Source organism: Wolffia australiana, chromosome 5, assembly GCF_029677425.1.
Source record: "Wolffia australiana isolate 7733 chromosome 5, ASM2967742v1".
Taxonomy (NCBI): Eukaryota; Viridiplantae; Streptophyta; class Magnoliopsida; order Alismatales; family Araceae; genus Wolffia; species Wolffia australiana.
This window is the reverse complement of record NC_135839.1, coordinates 3,868,003-3,879,231: the sequence shown is the minus strand read 5'-3', so window position 1 is coordinate 3,879,231 and position 11,229 is coordinate 3,868,003.

The following is an 11,229-nucleotide window of genomic DNA, read 5'->3' as shown; positions in this document are numbered from 1 at the left end:
CTGAGCAGTTGTATGCTCACCCAAAAAAATGTTCTTTCCTTGTCAGTCATGTTTCATTCTTAGGTTTTATCCTATCTGGCCAAGGTGTATCCATTGATCCGGCCAAAATCAACGCCATAACCCAGTGGCCAACGCATAAAAATGCCCATGATGTTCGTAGTTTTCAGGGCCTAGCAACTTTCTATCGACGATTCATATCCAACTTTAGCACCATCATTGCACCCTTGACTGAATGCCTTAAGGGAAATTATTTTCAATGGATGGTAGAAGCTCAGAAATCTTTTGAGGAGATCAAACATAGAATGACTCAGGCCCCTATTCTTCGCTTACCTGATTTTGATAAAGTATTTGAGGTTGCCTGTGATGCTTCAGGGTTAGGAATAGGAGGAGTTCTGAGTCAAGAAAATCATCCTATTGCCTTCTTTAGTGAGAAATTGAATGACGCTAAGCTCAAATATTCTACCTACGACAAAGAATTTTATGCGATCGTCCAATCTTTACGTTATTGGCGTCATTACCTGCTCTCTAAGGAATTTGTCCTCTACTCTGATCATGAAGCCTTGAAATATCTCCATTCCCAGCAGAAATTAAATTCTAGGCATATTAAATGGGTCGAATTCATTCAGTCTTATACCTTTGTCCTTAAACATAAGAGGGGAGTTGAGAACCGAGTCACCGATGCTTTGAGTAGAAGGGTCCATTTGTTGAATGTTATGAAAGTTGAGGTTATCGGATTTGATCAGATGAAGGACCTATATCCAGATTGCCCGGATTTTGCTCCCATTCTTCAGACCTTAGGCAAATATCCGAATCCTGATAATCAAAATTATATCGTGGAGAATGGATTCTTATTTTACGATCGTCGCCTATGCATCCCACGCTCATCTCTTAGGGATTTTCTCGTATGGGAAACACATGCCGGAGGCCTTAGTGGTCATTTTGGGAGAGATAAAACCATTGCTATGGTTGAGCATCGATTCTTTTGGCCCTCCCTAAAGCGAGACGTAGCAAGTATAGTTTCTCAATGTCGTGTATGTGCTCTCTCTAAGCAGGTAAAACAGAACAACGGCCTCTACACCCCACTACCAGTCCCTCAAAAACCTTGGGAGGATGTGAGCATCGACTTTGTGCTAGGGCTCCCGAGGAAGAACAAATGCCATGATTCCATCATGGTGGTTGTAGATCATTTTTCGAAGATGGCTCATTTCATCCCTTCCTTTAAAACTTCGGATGCGTCTCATGTCGCCCAATTAATTTTCAATGAAATAGTGCGTCTCCACGGTCTTCCAAAAAGCATAGTGTCGGATAGAGATGTCCGATTCACTAGCTACTTTTGGAAGACCCTTTGGCATCTTTTGGGGACAAAGCTCAAGTTTTCAATGGCTTTTCACCCCCAAACTTATGGACAGACCGAGGTCGAAAATAGGAGTCTCAGCAATCTATTACGATCATTGGTGGGAGACAACCTCAAGTCTTGGGATTCTGTCATTCCGCATGCCGAATTTGCTTACAACGCGTCTGTTAACCGTACTACCGGTATGAGTCCATTTGAGATTGTGCATGGTCATCTTCCTCATACCCCTACCAACCTTATACCTATGTTGCCGCATGCTAGAGTCTCAGATGACGGTCATGAATTTGCGCATCATATTAGAAGTCTGCATGAGGAAATCCGTACACGTATTATAAATAGTAATGCCTCATATAAACAATCCGCAGATTTGCACCGTCATTTTTGTGAATTTAAAGAAGGTGAAATGGTGATGGTGCGGATTAGGCCAGAAAGATTTTCTTCCAAACGGGCTACTAAGCTTCACGCTCATAGTGCCGGGCCGTTTCTGATCCTCAAACGAGTTGGGGAAAATGCCTATGCCGTTGACATACCCTCCTCGTGGGGAATAAGCACTACTTTCAATATCTCAGATTTAGTCGTGTTTAAAGCCCCACCTCCTTCATCTAATAGCCACGTTCTACCCTCGGACTTTCTGGTGAGTGAGTTTGACTTGTCCACTCCTCCATCGCTACCCTCTGACTAGCATGAAATCATCGAGGAAATACTGGATGAAGTAATCACCTTCACCAAAGGTGGGACGGTGCGGAAGTTTCTTGTTCGTTGGCAGGGCAAAGCATCGATGGACCACACGTGGATTACGGAGGAAGACCTGGCTCGCCTGTGCCCCGACCTAGTGACCCCACTGGGGCTTTCAGACGTCTACTCAACGGAGTCGAGTTCTCCGCACCCCGGGGGAATTGATGGCGAGGACGCCAACATATCATCGATGAACGCGTCACCACGGTCAACCGGAGTCAACACGCATACTTTGGACCGCGGTCAACCGGAGTCAACCGAAATCAACGCCGAAGCCGACACGCCACAACCGCCGACGAGCATGTCTCCACCCGCGCACGTCTCTACGCGCGTCATGACACGACGCCAAAGGCAGATGCACAACTGCCCTTTGGCGTGACACGGCCCACGTCTTTACTTTATCGTCTTTATTTTCTCGTCAGTTTCTCTTTCCTCCAAGGCCTATATGAAGGCCAATGTTTTCAAGAAACACTTAGGCAGTTATTATTTCAAGAATTGAGTTTTGTTAACTCTTCTTGGAGGACTGCCCAGCCTCCCCTATCCCTCTTAATCCTAGCCTTCGTCGCCGCCGCCGCCGCCGTTGCCGCCGCCGCCGCTGCCTCGTGACGTCGGCCTCTCGTCTCCTCTCCATTCTCTCTCTTTCTCTCTCTCTCTTTCTCTCTCTCTCACCCTCTCTCTCTCGCCCAAGGCTGCCCAGGTAGCCCGCCAAGGGGCCACCCAGGCTGCCCGCACTGCCCGCGCGCCGCCCGCGCGCCCCAACGCGCTGCCCGAGCCGCCTAGGCAGCCTTCGCATGGGCCGCCCGAGGCCGCATTCCGGCTGCCCCTATCTGGACATCGTTTGCGCATCGAGCCGCGTGCGCTACGCGCGCTCGGGTGCGCTCCGCCGCACTCCACGCGCTTCGCCCGCTCAGCACCCGCGCGCACTGCTCCGCGCGCTCTGTGCGCTCCGCGCACCCTTCGCGGGTGTTCGCCCACGCTTGACGCTGCGCCCACGACAACCGCACTTAACCAGGGCCGTTCAATGCCCGGAACGTCCAACCTCTTCCTCGTCTAGTGGGCCGCTCAACGCCCGGATTCGCCCACCTTCGTCACGATCAGAATTGCCCGCAACCTCTTCACGCGCTACGGTGCCGAGGTACGCCTGAACTCTTTGGTGTCGAAGTGTTCCTTGTTCAGTGTTTTCTCGAGAAGTTTCCACCGCCGTCAGATTTAGATTTGGTTTGAGATTCTATCTCTTCTCTCCTCTTCTCGAGTATTCCCTTGCGACGTGAATTCAGGTATTGATTTCGGTGCTTAGGCATCGTCGCGGTGGGGGAAGACAGTACTCCCGCCCTCGAAAAGAGTCGGAGCTGCACCACCAGATTTTCATCGGTTTTTAAATCCGAATCCGATCGTGAACTTCTGTGGATTGTTTCATCCCTACCTATAATCCGTCTATTACCCTTACCTGTCGTCAACCCATCCATCCCCTCAGTCACCTTTTCCTTAGTTGTCCTACGTCAAAAACTATCCCGTCCAATGCTATCGGCACGGTTTTTAGTCCCGTCCAGTCCTCCGGGGTCAAATTTTCATCCCGAAATTCATCCCGGATGAAAAAACTCATTTTATATTTTTAATATTGTAATATAGATTTTTCTAAGTATTTTAATGGAAATATGGAGGAGAGAGATAACAAATGGACATATATACAATTAATTCTGTGCGGCGTCAGTTTGCACACGTGCAAAAACACAAGGATCTTGATACAAATTGGCATAGCGAGGCCACGTGGCAAGATCTCAACCATCGGATGTGAATCCGCTGGTTTTTCATCCACATCCGTCCGTCCATCGTCCGAGACCTCTGGACGGACGGTTTTTTCGTCCCACGGGACGAAAAAATTCCCGTCCAGTGGTCCCCGGAATGCATTTTTGTCCTGAAATTTGTCCGTATCCTCGGACGGGACAATGTTTTTGTCCCAGGATGAAAAAAATCTTCCCGTCCGCGTCCCTGCACTATACTCCAAAAAGGGAGGGCAAGGAAATGAGACCGTTGAGATGCACTATGGATATTTTCCCGTCAACTACAGGATCATTCATGGCTTGACTGGAGGTTGCGGATGACCAGGCGACCAGAACGACTCTGGCAGACGCTTTCGATCAAGCACGATCTAGGGGAGGAGGAAAACAGAACCCTAAAATGAACGATGATACTTTTTTTTCATTCAAAAAAACCATTCCGTCCATGGCAGTGCCTCCCCCCTTTTTTATAGGGAAAGGGAGGGTGGGGGTGCCCTAATGGGCCTCCTTTAGGGGAAGAAGGCAAGTGGGACCCCCCCAAATGAGTCCTCCAAGGGGGAAGAAGCCATGCATGGCCTCCCCTCCCTCAAGGGTGTAAAAGAAAACAAAGTGTAAAAACACAAAACTCACATGGGAGAGGGGGCCGTCCACACACAGCTGGGGCCTTCCCTACAATCAAGGGTGACGAAATAAAACAAAACGATGCAAAGAGGACCTCTGCCAAACCGTGGAGGGCCTTCATATAGCCATAAAAACAACACGAACACAAGATAAAACAACACGATGTAGACGCAGTTTTCAACCCTAGTAATAAAAGCTCGAGTTCTTCACGTCGACTCAGGCTCCGCGACGTGGCTGACAATGAGTCAGACATGCTCAACGGAATGGTCCTCCATCAGATAAAGATGGTGATTCAGATAATTAAAAAAATAGAGATAGAGATAGAGAAATAGATACATATAAAGATAGAGATAGAAAAAAAAGATAGAGATATATATCGAAATAGAAATAAAAATAGAGATATAGATATAGATACAGATAGAAAAAACTAGTGATAGAGATAGAAATAAAGATAGAGATACAGAGAGAAATAGAGATAGAGATAGAGGTAGATATAGAGAGGGATAAAAAGATAGAGATAGAGATAGAGACATATAAATATAGAGAGATAATCAGTTACAGTATGTGTATAATATTTCATCTACACGAAACTCCTGGATGACTGGTATGGTTGTTCATCAAACCCTAATTTGTCATTAGATTAGAATGATGTGTAAGGGGACCGTAGGAGAACACCTTCTCTAATATCCTCGCTACCCAGGCCATGGGTTTAGTTGCATCATCTTCCTTGAGTCAATCTCTTCTTATATTGAGGGTGGATGATCCCGTCTTGACACTCAATCATCTTTGTGGGCTTCTTTTTATATCCGAGCTATGACTGCTTCGAATCCCATGGTTAGACACTCGTAAGTTGTAGTCAAAACATAATTGTCCATCTATGAGATGTCCTTGGTGTTGCAGGTCAATGGATTACTTATACAACTGTGATATGAATCAATCTGATTGACGTTTAGGTTGTATTTAGTATCGCCACACTAATAGCCACATGAACAACCATATTTGTCATATAAGTAGGATTAGGTTTTGGTATTCAATTTGATGCCCATCTCGTCTATCCATCAAAATGGAATATTTAGAATACATGGTTCAGGACTAGTGGTCATTGTACTATGATCTCATCATAATTCACTAGGTTATGCATGTATTCATGGACTTCATTATAAACATCACACAGGAATAATAATGAACAAATATATCAATCCAAAACTCAAAGAATAATAATAAAAACATGATGGTGTGCTTTTTCTTGACGGTCACATAATATCCATCATAGAATTTTACCTCTTCATGCGAGGCAGAGTAGATTGCCCTTACAGAAGCCACGTGCTAGGGTATATGGTTGACTACACTCATCCACGAACACGTCAAAGTACAACTCAAGCCAGTGAACATTTAGGTTGACAGCTTTTCACCGGTCAAACTATCCAAGAATCTAGTCTTTCACAACTGATCAAAGAACATTCACCGTGAGGTATCACCATGTTAAAGCATGTGTGGAGGAGAAGGTGATAATCTTAGAAATTGTTGCATTAGAGGAACAAACTACATATTTTCTCATAAAATCACTCGGGAGACCAAAGTTTGATAAGCTAAGAGGACAAATTGGTATCCATGAAATCAGAAACCAGCTCCAGGTTGAGTAGGTGATTGCTGGAAACAACCTAGGAGAACTTGGCAGTTTCCTTCCCTGGATGCTTAGTCTTTGATTATGTCTTTTTCAGATGGATCCTGTGTTTCTTATTTAGGTTCACACTTTGTTTTTTATCAATATTTATCCTCAACGTAACAGGTTGAAGAAAAGTTCTTCCTCAACATAAAAGTTATCTTTTCCATACCATTTTGTTCTCTTTCCACTCTTGTGCAGAAGATTCTACATAGATGGAAAACATCAAGGAGTGGTAACCATTCTGTTTTCAGTTTTATCGTTTGAATTGATAATGCATTTTATTTTTCTTTATTAACTTTATTTGTTAATTTCTATTAAATATCAAATGTATCAACAAGAGAAACCACCAGATATGCAGAGATGAGAGATTCTGCGAGATAGAAAGACTCTCTAGAAGAGAGACAGATGTGAGCAGGAAATAGGTAGGAAGATAGAAAGAGATATTACATGATCATGAGAGGTGGAAGATGTGGAGCGTAGCGGATAGAAACAGAGAGAGAGAGAGAGAGAGAGAGACAATTTGTCATTTTCCATTATTTAAAGTTCAATATGTATCTATAGCTTTATTTCACTATTATTTCATAACGACATTCATTTATTCATTTCATTTTTCTCTCTCCTCCTTTTACTCCTCTTGTTCTTCTAGAATTTTATTTCAACTCTTTTACTAGAAATATAGGTTGAGAAAGAGATTATTATATTGATAGTGACAGTGATGTCGGACAAGATGGTGGACTTTGTGCAATAGTTAAATTAATACCAAATGATATCAACAAAATATTCATTGAGGGTGATCTGAATGGGTTTAATCTTGTAGAAGAGGACTAAGTCAGTGTATGGATGTAACAAGGAAAAAGTAGGGAATAACTATAATATCCCTTAATGTAGGCAGAAGATTCAAAAATTACCAAATAAAAAATTAGCACATGGATTCATAAGGTTAAAAACAACTTAAATAAAATCAACAATTATCATGAAGGTAGCTTGTAGAAGGAAGCCATTAGCTTGGTTGTTCTAAAATTAAATGTCTTTGAATGACATTGATCTGCAGCTCCATGAACGAATTGAGAAGCAGAGGTGTGGGAAACAGATACATGGAAGTGAAAGAATTGGTTGGCAAGAGAAGATGTTCACATGTAGCGCGAGAAGGGTGGAGGTGGAGTGTTGAAAATGAACTCACAAGGTAGATGGGATAAGGTGTGACAAGGTATGAAGATATTAAGATGGAAGAAAATGAGAGACGAGATAGAGATTATTGGGGTGAGACGAATGTGCATGGTGAATGAGGTCAAGGGTTAGATGTTAAGAAGATGGAGGAAGATAAGGGATGGAGGAATCCAAAAGGAGCCAATATTGAAGATGAGGTGCCGCAATGGACAATTACTCCTCTAATAAACAAACTCCCCAATAATCTCAAGCAAAATTGTTCTCTTATAGACAGGCTCGTGCCTTTTTAAAGGAAAAAAAATATGCAGCTAAACTTGGGGATGGTTTAAGATAAAGTTGTAGAGAGAAGATATGGGATTGATGTATTAGATGGAAGATAATTGTGGGAGAAAGGTTGTGAGGAAACTCAAATTCGGACGTTATAAAGAAGAGAGGGCAAAAGAGAATTAGTGAGCAAAGTGAGTGGTAGAATAATCTAATAATAGTGGGCAGTTAAGAGGATGAAAGAGCAGATAGAAAGAGAGAATTGGTGGATGAGAAAATCAAAAGAGATACAGAGAATGTGAGGAGAGAAAAAGAGAAGGTGAGAGAGATGGAGTAGAAAACAAAAGTCAAGGGAAAGAGAAAGAGGAGGGAGAGAGAGAGAGGAAAATATGACACATTTCCCATCTGCGAGGAATCAAGAGATACAGAGAGATAGGTTGAGAGACAGAGTGAGGCAGATTGATAAAAGACGAGCGCTAGAGAGAGAGATCTTGAGAGAAATAGATGGAGAGCTCATATAAATAAACATATATGTGTGTGTGTGCATGTGTATAGGGAGCAAGAAATCAAGTGATACAGAAGCAGATGAGATTGAGATATCTAGAGGAAAGGATTGAGCAAGAGAGGAGTGAGAAAACATATAGAAAGAAAAGTACCAAGAGAGAGGGCAGGTCAAGGTGGAGAGGAAGATAGAGACACAGATCAAACAGATGTAGAATGAAATAGAGCATAAGGAAATGGGAGAAAGTTTGTGCATTTCGAAACATTGAAAGGGAGAGAAAGAAAGGTCTATATAAAGAGAAATAGTGGGAGATAAATAATGAAAGCTGTTCATTTATGAATGGACAACAAAAAAAATCACGTGTCTAAAAGCTGTGTTTTGGCAAAATTTTAACGCTCGGCTGTTGGCTATGAAAATTAAAAATAAATATATGTTGTGGATGGGGTATTCGAGATATAACTTGTATGTCTGAATTTGAATGAAAACATATTACTTTCAACAAAAATATATATTGCAGAAAAAATATCTAAAGTAAGCCACTGAAATCAATTACTAATGTTATAATAATAAATTAATTGAATAAAAATAATAATATGAAATTGTTATTTTATTATTATTAGGCATAATAGCTATGCTCTAACAAGTAAAGGTACTGTTATAATTTTATTTAACTCACCAAGATACGGAAAAATACAAAGTCACAAATCATTAATCTAAGAAATTTGGAACCAATTAAACTGATATGTTAAATCAATATGCTTCAAAAACATAGTTGGCAAAATTTGAGAGTTTCTCCTTGGTAGTGACGTGATTTTCCCTTTAAAATGTGCTCAATCAAAATGTAATGACACATGCTCTAATTAGTGATTATTCATCCAATCCTGATATTCAATAACAATATCGGGACAGCTGTCGTACCAACTATCAGAAATTAAAAATATGAGATCTGATTTAACCAATTGTCAAATATTGGATGACATATGGGACATCAGTTATTGCAGTACTGATATTTAATACTATGGTTTGTCACAATATCAACATCAGTCTGTTTCAGGGTTTGGATGACAATATTGGATGTTGGTATTGAGTTCGCGTAGTCCTACATCAAAATAAATACAAATAATTCAAATGCACAATTAAACTACTGAACGTACATCTTCTCCTGTGCGTGAATAATATTAATCATTGTTAAGTATTCAATATTCCATTAAAAATTTTGAAGAAAATTGAGGTACAGAAGTTATTAGCCCAGCAGGCGGAAACTGCATTCACATTCTGGGATCACAATGCAGTAATCTGATATGATACCTATCAGAGTATACGAAAGGAGAAAGAAGAGTGGGTAGAAAGTTAGTTGGCCAGCTGGCGCTGAGCTGGCCAAATAACTAACTGTTTCTTGAAAGTTAGCCTAGGAAGGAAACAAAGGAAGAGGTATAAATAAAGGTGACCGGAACCAGAGAGGTTACCGAGGATTCGGGGTTTCTTGGAGTGAGTCATTCGGGGTAGCGGGAGCTGCATTCGGCCAGAGCTTCTTCCGGTGCTCAGGTTGTGAGGATCTCGAACACGAAGTCGGGGGTATATTCTCAGGAGGAGCTAGGCGTGGAAACAACTGTAAGTTCCACTTACCAATTTCTTTACCATTCGATACTGTACCGTATCATTGGTATCAGAGCCGAGATCTTGGCTATCCAATGACATTGAAAGAAGTAGAAGCAAGATTGGAAGCGAAAGAGGTGGAATTGGGTGAGATGAAAGCGGAACAGAGAAGGATTGGGGAAGAAATGAAACTGTAGTGGGAGGAAGCTAAGGAACATGGGGAATTGTTAAAGCAAGTGTTGCAAAATTTGGCGCTGATGAATCAAGGAAGCACAACGGGGAACGAAGGAATGACGAAGACTGTCAACCAAATCAGAAGAAAGGGAAGAGCCAGGGAATAGGGGAATCTCAGACGAGGAATGAAGTGCACATGGAGAGAAGTAAGCTGCAGATACAACAAACTAAGAGCAAGATGGAAGCTCCAAAATTTCGTGGAGAGGATGTCGAAGGGTGGGTGAGAGGAACGGAATGCTTCTTTCAGGTACAAGAGGTGTTAATGGAAGATCGAATAGACGTGGCTATGGTGAATCTAGAAGGTTAAGCCTTGCAGTGGTACCTTTGGACCACAGATCGCTACACATTTACATGCTGGAACAACTTCAAGATCCCAATGGGAAAGAGGTTTAATGAAACCGTAGGACACAACATTAAGCACCAGTTTATGGATATAAAGCAGACAGGGACGGTGAAAGAATACCGGAAAGAATTTGAAAGACTGACATTTTGGGCCGGGTCATTGATATAAAAAGACTACAAATCTTGATTATAAGCGAGGAAGAAAGGGATAAGATTGACCCTGACATTACCGACATAGTGGAGGTAGAAGATGGAGACCTTCCGCCAGAGGCACAATTATTATCCGCACATGTTTCACTTAATTCAATGCTAGGATGGACCAATCCAAGATCCATCAAGCTGAAAGGAGAATTATGCGGTAAAGAAATCACAGTGTTAATTGACAGTGGGGATTCTCACAATTTTCTTTGTGCAGAACTTGTGAAGGAATTCCAATTCCGAAGTGACACCTTTGTATTATTTGAGGTGACATTGGGAAATGGTGAGTCAAACAAAGGCCAAGGATTATGTGTGGGAGTGGCATATACACTTCAGGGAATTGAAATGATCAGTGACTTCTTGCCATTCAAGTTGGGAGGAATTGATATGATACTAGGAATGGCCTAGTTATACTCGTTGGGATGGACTCATATCCATTGGGAGAGGCACATTCTAAAACTTAGAAGAGGTGAAGCTGTTGTTACCTTGAACGGGGACAAAAGTTTGACCAGGACATCAATGAATTCGAACTCAGTTGACAAGGAGTTGAAGAAAAGTCAGTTGCATATGAAGGAATTGTATCATATTGAAAAGGGTATCAATATACCACAGACAGTGCAAGGAAATGTTTTAGAAGAAAAACTCAGACAAAAATTCTCCAAGGTCTTTGAACCTCTTTCTGTGTTACCACCTGCAAGTTGCCCCCGCAACATTTCAATCTCTGATGAATCACCTGTTTCACCCTTTTCTCAAACAATTCTTGCTAGTGTTC